The 8,030-nt window shown below is 35.9% G+C and overlaps 2 non-coding genes across 2 annotated transcripts; both read left to right on the top strand.

Annotated features, from left to right (window-relative positions):
- The first annotated feature begins 1,330 nt into the window (after positions 1-1,330).
- Positions 1,331-1,403, top strand: TRNAI-UAU (transfer RNA isoleucine (anticodon UAU)). The gene has a single exon. It is a non-coding gene; the product is annotated as a tRNA-Ile (tRNA).
- A 759-nt stretch (positions 1,404-2,162) lies between these two features.
- On the top strand, positions 2,163-2,224 carry LOC139185488 (U7 small nuclear RNA). Its single transcript, XR_011569071.1, has one exon. It is a non-coding gene; the product is annotated as a U7 small nuclear RNA (small nuclear RNA).
- The last annotated feature ends 5,806 nt before the right edge of the window (positions 2,225-8,030 follow it).

Here is an 8,030-nt window from a genome sequence, read left to right as displayed (position 1 = left end):
CCCTATACAACTAGAAAGTGAAAGGTGCTTAGTCGTCTTCGACTCTTTGCAACCCCATGGCCTATACAGTCCGTGGAATTCTCTAGCCAGAATACTGGAGTGGGTAGCCTTTCACTTCTCCAAGGGATCTTCCCAACCCAGGGATCGAACCCAGGTTTCCCACATTGCAGGTGGATTCCTTATCAGCTGAGCCACAAGGGAAGCCCAAGAATACTGGAATGGGTAGCCTATCCCTTCTCCAGAGGTTCTTCCCGACCCAGGAATCTGGGGTTTCCTGCATTGCAGGTGGACTTTTTACCAACTGAGCTGTCAGGGAAGCCCCTATACGACTAACATCATACTTGATAAAGAAACACTGAATGCTTTCTCCCCAAGATTAGGAAAAGGGCTAAATTGTTTCTCTTTCTTACTCAACATAGAAAGTGAAAGTGTTAGTTGCTCAGTCGTGTCCAACTCTTTGCCACCCCGTGGACTGTAGCCCACCAGTCTCCTCTGCCCGTGGATTTTTCAGGCAAGAATACTGGAATGGGTTGCCATTCCCTTCTCCAGGGGATCTTCCCAACCCAGAGATCAAATCTGGGTCTCCTGCATTGCAGGCAGTTTCTTTACTGCCTGTGCCATCAGGGAAGCCCCTTATTCAAAACATAAGACTCTCACAATTCATTCAACATAGTATTGGAAGTTCCATGTTGTAACAGGGCAAGAAAAAGAAATAAAAGGCACTAAGATTGAAAACAAGGAAATTAAAATGTCCCTATTTTCAGATAACATTAGTGTCTTTGTAAAAAAGCCCAAGGAATATACAAAAATAAAGCAGAAAGCAAAGACCTTTCTAGAACTAATAAGTGAGTTCAATAGGGTTGTAGAATATAAGATCAATATTTTTAAAATTAATCACATTTCTATGTATCAATACTAATAATGATATATGGAGAATAAAATTAAAAATGCAATACCATTCACAACAAAGAAAATGAACAGTTGTATATAAACTAGCAAAACATGTACAGAATCTTCATGCTGGAATTTATAAAACATTGAAGAAAGAAATCAAAGACCTAAATAATTGAGGGATATATGGTATTTGTGAATTGAAAGACTCAATATAGATGTAATTTATCCCTAAATCAATACACAGCTTTAATGCAATCTCTATTGAAATCCCCAGCAAGAGTTTTTGTAGATTCAAACAGCATTATTCTAAAACTTGTACAAAAAGGCAAAGTAACTAGAATAGCTAAAAACAATTTTGAAAAATAAAGTGGTAGGAATCATTCTGCTTGATACTAAAGATATCAAATATTAAAGATATTAAAGAGATATATGACTTGGCTCCATAGCTTGGGGGTTAGAGTGCTGGTCTTATAAACCAGGGGTCACAAGTTCAAATCTTGCTGGGGCCTAGGCAGAGTGTCTTTGCCATAAGGAGGGTGATTCTCTGTACTTTGAGCTTCCCTGGTGGCTCAGACAGTAAAGAATCTGTCTGCAATGCAGGAGATCGGGGTTTGATCGTTGGGTAGGGAAGATCCCCTGGAGAATGGAATGGCTATTCATTCCAGTATTTTTGCCTGGAGAATTGCATAGACCGAGGAGCCTGACAGGCTACAGTTCATGGGATCACAAAGAGACAGACACGACTGAGCGACTAACATTTTCACTTTCACAATAATCAAGATGGTGTGGTATTTTAGAGGGATAAATGTATAGATCAGTGGAATAGAATACAGAACCCATAAATAGGCCCACACAAATATGTCCAACTGATTTTTTTTTTATAAAGTGCAAGAGCAATTCAATGCAGGAAGGACAACCTTTACAACAGATAGTACTGGAGCAATGAGACATCGGAAGCCAGAAAACAAAATAGAACAAAAAAGGAAGAACCTGGGCTTAAGCCTCTTGCATGCTCAGTCCCTCAGTTGTGTCCGAGTCTTCACTACCCTATGGACTGTAGACAACCAGGCTCCTCTCTCCATGGAATTCTCCAGGCAAGAATACTGGAGTGGGTTGCCATTTCCCTATCCAGGGGATCTTCCCAACCCAGGGATTGAACCTAGGTATCCTGCATTGGCAGTCAGATTTTTTACCACTGAGCTACCAGGGATTCCCTTATAAAAAATTATCTCAAAATGAATCACAGACTAAATGTATAATTCAAAATTAAGTGTTATAGCTCTTCTAGAATTGGTCTAGTAGGTTTCTGGTCTTTATCAGAAGAACCCCTCAGGAAAAAAAATAAATGTGAACTATAACTTTTAGAAAAAAACGAGAAAAATTGGGGGATGTAGGACTAAATAAAGAAGTCTACAAAAACATAATCTATAAAAGGAAAAACTGATAAATTAGACCTCATCAAAAACTTTCAATTTTGCTATGCAAAAGATCTTAAAAGGATGAAAAGATAGCCACAAACTAGGAAAAAATACATGCAAACCACATATTCAACAAAGGACTAGAATCTAGAATATATAAAAACTCAACACTAAAAAACAAACAATCTAATTAGAAAATGAGAAAAAAGCATTAATAACATGTCACCAAAGAGAATATACAGATGGCATGTAAGCACATGAAAAGATGTTCAACAGCCTTATCCATTAGGGGAATGCAAATTAAAACTCCAATGATAAATCACCACACACCTTTCAAAGTGGCTAAAATGAAAAACAATAGCAGCACCAAATTCTGTCAAGACTGCATAAAACTGGATCATCCATAGCTTGCTGCTGAGAACAAAAAATAACACTCTGGAAAACAATCTGACAGCTCCACACAAAACAAAAATGTGACTACCATACAATCCAGCAATGACACTCTTGGACATTTCTCCCAGATAATTAAAATTTATGTTTACATCAACATCTGCGTGCAAATGGTCATAACAGCTTTATTCATAATGACCAAAAACTGGAAACAACTCAGATGTCTTTCACCAGATAATCACTGAACAAACGTGGTACATCCATACCATGGAACACTACTCAACAATGAAAAGGGCAAACTATGGACACAGATGGCTCAGATGACTCTCCAGGGAATTATGCTAGGTGGGGGAAAAAAAGAACAATCCCAAACCACGGATTTTGTGGTTTTATTTATATAACATTCTTGAAATAACAGAATTATGGACATGATGAACAGGTCAGCTGTTGCCAAGAGAGGAGGGCACCAGGAGGGATTCTTGTGGTGATAAAAATGTTCTTTTCCTTGAAAAGAAAACGAAATATCAATTGATACAATTTCATTGCATCAGTGAAATATCCTAGTTGAGATAATGTAAAATTGTTTTATAAAATGTTACCATTGGGAGAAATTGAGCAAATTGTACACAGGATCTCTGTACTATTTCTTAGCGAGTCATGTGAATCTACAATTATCTCAAAATGAAAATTCCATTTTGTTTTTTAAAAAAACCTACATCTTGGGAACTTGATTGTTTTCTTTTTACATTTTTATCTGTGACTTTTGCTTATAATTTTTTGTAAGTTTCTTTGAAAATATTAGCCTATTTGTATATTTAAGGAATTTCTTAAGTGTTTGGTCATTTGACACAGTAATTCTAAGCCCAGAAAAAACTCAAATGCAGATAGAGATGTTCATTGTAACAATATGTGCTAACACAAAATCCTGAAATCAACTTTGTGTCCAACATCTAAGGGGAGATTAAATAAAATATCACATCCAAATGAAAGAATAATCTGCAATCATTAAAGAAAATTTTTTTACCCCCCAAATTTCAATCACATGTATAGTACTCACAATGTGAAAGGCACTATTCCAAGATCCTTCAAATATTAACTCATTTAGTCCTCATAGCAAGCCTCTGAGGTAACTACAATTATTACTGAATGAGGAAACTCAAGCAAAGAGAAATTAAATAATTTGCCCAAAGTTATACAACTAATAAATAGCAGAGCTGGAGTCTGAATGCAGAGAGTCCTGGCTCCAAAGCCTGTACTATTCATCATTACACTATTTAGCCATTGTTGGGTGTTATTATTATGGAGTAGAAGTAAAACTTTAAGTCAGATGCTAAAATAATGAAAAAGGCAGAATTTTTCTAGACATACATGGTTGACGACAACCAGCACTGAGGAAAAATGGCAGAGCAGATATACTGCTATCAGTGCTCATGGAATCTAGAGTCATACAGTTTGAACTAGGTGTCAGTTCCCCAATTCTAACCTATATGGCCTTGCATAAATCATTTAATCTGTCTGGGCTTGAATTGAATAATCTATGAAATAAGATTTAAAAGTACTTATTTTTCAGACTCATTGAGAGGGTTATTGAAGTTAATATGTGTAAAGTAATTCTCTTATAGTACATAAATGCTAGTTTCTTTTCTCTCTGTTAACATCTAAAACACAATGTTTTTTAAAAAGGCAGAACATATTCAGATGATCACATCAAAATATATGCCTCATGATAAATGTACCATCTCCTGATTATCACCAGCAAAGTAAAATGGATGCATGAATCTAAGTGGCTTAAAGGACCATCTCAACTGCATAGCCTAAAAAGTCCCTGGGAAATGTAGAACCCACAGTGTGTGTAGCTGAACCATCTCCTAGAGCTTGAATACGCAGCACAAACAGCAAGTGGGTGGTGCTCGGTAACACTGTTTACTTGATAAATACAGCAGACACTATAAAACATCCCTTGCAAAGTCCTAAGACTTAAAAACATCAAAAGCAAATGTATACCATCCAATCTTTTATGGAAATTTATGACTCTATAAAAATGGAAACAATAGACTATTGCATCAACATACAATCCCGATACAACAATGAGGCTCAAGAGACTCTGAGATACACCATCTGGAGCAAGAGAAAGAGAGAGTGATCAAATATAACTAAATTATCTGTAGCAGGTCCAAGCAAGTAGTGTGGTATTACTTACGGGGAGTAATGCTGGGGAGAGATGCTCAGAGACGCTTAAGTAAAGTGTTGTGACTTATGAGTTTCCTTGTCACAAGGATTTTTAAAAAGTCTTCCCTACACAAAGCATGAAGCTGAGGGGGAATGGATTATCTGTCATGATACAAAGTGTGTTTTACATTGATCATTTTAACAGTCAGGTAATTTCATATTTCATATCAATAGCGATGACAATTAGTAAAATCCCGTATCTAGAAGTCATACATGCTAAATTTGTGCAAGTTGCCATGGAAAGAATGTAGGTTTGGGAGTTAAATGGAGGTTGGTCTTCTGACCTCTCTCGTTAGCATTAAGGTGACTTTGAGCAAGTCATTTACATGCCTATAATTCTCAGTTTTTGTTCTGGTTTCTTTTCCATGGTAAGAAGTGGATTTATCCAGATTCAGAGAGAAGCGCTCTCCACAGAGTGTGGGCCACCACGGAGGGCGAGTGCCTAAGTCTCAGTTTTATTCAGCTATAAGGTGAAGAAAATTGCTTAACCTTGAAGAATTGTTATAAGATTATAGATTAGGTGTGGAAAAAGAAAATATCAAGTGGCCACTAAATCAACTGCTATTATTATTATTAAATTTAAAAGTGTGAAAACTCTTCAAACATTAACAATATTTCCTGGGGCAAAAATCATACAGGATGCAATAGATAAAACCTGAATAGTTCTAAAATGATTAAGTAACTGATTAATAAATACCTGAAAAAAAATCTTCAGACCCAGATGTCTTCTGTGGTGAATTCTCCCAAACATTTAAAAAAAGAAATCATGCATGTGTCGCGGTATTATTTTCAGTAGCCAAGATATGGAAACAAGCTCAGGGCCCATCAGTGGAGGAATGGATGAAAAGACACACACGCCCACACACACAAAGGACTATACCACTCAGCCATAAAGAAGAGTGGAATCCGGCCATCTGTAAGACATGGATGGGCACTGAGGACTTTATGCTAAGTGAAGTAAGTCAGAGAAAGAAAAATATCATATGATCTGATCTAGCATGTGGAATCTAAAAAACGAACCAGTAACAACAACATTATAACCAAGTTTACAGATTTAGAAAGCAGGCTGGCAGTTGCCAGAGAGCAAGGGGGATGCGGAAGTGGGCAAAATAGTTGAAGAAGGAAAAAGGTACAAACTTGTTTGAAAGTTCCTAAGAAAGTAAATATTAAAAGTTCTCGCAAGAACTTTTGTCATGTGTATAGTGATGGATGGTAGCTTATTATGGTGATCATTTTGCGGTGTATATAAATAGTGAATCATTATGTTATATATCTGAAACTAATATAATTTATATTATACTTGATATTACATAATATATTATTATATTATTGTTATATAATTAAATTATATTATCAATTATACCTCAACAAAAATTAATTAATTTTTCAGAAGAAATCATACAAATTCTATAAAACTCTTTCAGAAAATAGAAACACAAAAAACCTATCCAACCTCATTTTATGAGACCAGAAGTCATTATCCTGATCCCAAACCAGATTATAAGAATAAAAGAAAAGAAAAGAAGAACAATGTTACTTATGAACGTAGATGCAAAAACCCTTAACAAAATGTCAGTACATCGCACCTAACAATACATAAAAGGAATAATACACCACAACCAAGTGGGGTTTATCCAGGGAATGTTTAAAACATGAGCTCATGTTTAAAACTCAATCATGCAATCCACAATATTAGCATTATAAATAAAAAATATGATCATAAGAAATTGATGCAGAAAAAACATTTGAAAAAAATCAACATCCATTATGACAAAAACTCTGAGCAAACTAGATCTACAAGAGAACTTCCTCAACTTGATAAAAGGTATCTACACAAAACCTATAACTAATATTATACTTAATAACGTAAGCTGAATATTTTATCTCCAATACAGGGAACAAGGCAAGGATGTCCACTCTCACCAACCGTTTTCAGTATCAGCAAGTCTTGTTAAGTGCGACTGGCAATAAACAGAAATAAAAGACATACCAAATAGAAAGAAAGAAAGAAAACTTCACTATTCATACATAATGCAATTGTCTACATAAAAGCTTAAGCAGTCTGGGGAAAAAAAAAGAATAAGTACATTATCAAGTCCTCAGAATATAAGGTCACCTCACTAAAGTCAACCACACTTCTATATTCTACAGTGAATGCGGAAAACCACGTTCAACAGACTGACTCCAAAATATGCAAATAGCTCGTGCAATTCTATGTCAAAACAAACAACCCAGTCAAAAAATAGGCAGAAGATACAGACATTTCTCCAAAGACATGCAGATGGCCAAAAAAACACATGAAAAACACTTCACTAATTATCAGAGAAATGCAAATAAAAACTATAACAAGGTATTACCTCACACTGGTCAATATGGCTATCATCAAAAGGTCTACAAACAATAAATGCTGGGAGGGTACAGAGAAAAAGGAACCCTCCTACACAGTTGATGGAAATATAAATTGATACCACCACTATGGAGAACAGTATGGAGAAAAACAGAACTAGCATATGATCCAGCAATCCACTCATGGGCATATATTCAGAGAAAACCATAATTCAAAAAGATATATGCACCTCAATGTTCATTGTAACACTATTTACAATAAGCAAGACATGGTATGCAACTGAAATGTCCATCAACAGAGAAATGGATAAAGAAGATGTGATACACACACACGACCGTCACTCAGCCATAAAAAAGAACGAAATAAGTGAAGTCAGACAAAGACAAATATAATATGATATCACCTACATGTGTAATTTAAAATATGATACAAAGCAGAAGAGGAATAAAAGATTTCAAAAACAAACTTAGTTTCCAAAGGGAAAACATAGGGGGAAGGTATAAATTAGGAGCTTAGCATTAACATCCACACACTACTACATATAAAATAGATAACCAACAAGGACCCACTGCATAGCACAGGGACCTCTGCTCAATATCCTATATGGTATTATATGTAACAACCTATATGGGTAAAGTTTGAGTAAACTCTGGGAGTTGGTGATGGACAGGGAGGCCTAGCGTGCTTTGGTCCATGGGGTCGCAAAGACTCAGGCACGACTGAGCGACTAAACTGAACTGAACTGCTATGGG

This window comes from Bos indicus, chromosome 10 (genome assembly GCF_029378745.1).
Source record: "Bos indicus isolate NIAB-ARS_2022 breed Sahiwal x Tharparkar chromosome 10, NIAB-ARS_B.indTharparkar_mat_pri_1.0, whole genome shotgun sequence".
Taxonomy (NCBI): Eukaryota; Metazoa; Chordata; class Mammalia; order Artiodactyla; family Bovidae; genus Bos; species Bos indicus.
The sequence above is the reverse complement of the archived record's forward strand: the minus strand, read 5'-3'. Positions and strand labels throughout refer to the sequence as shown.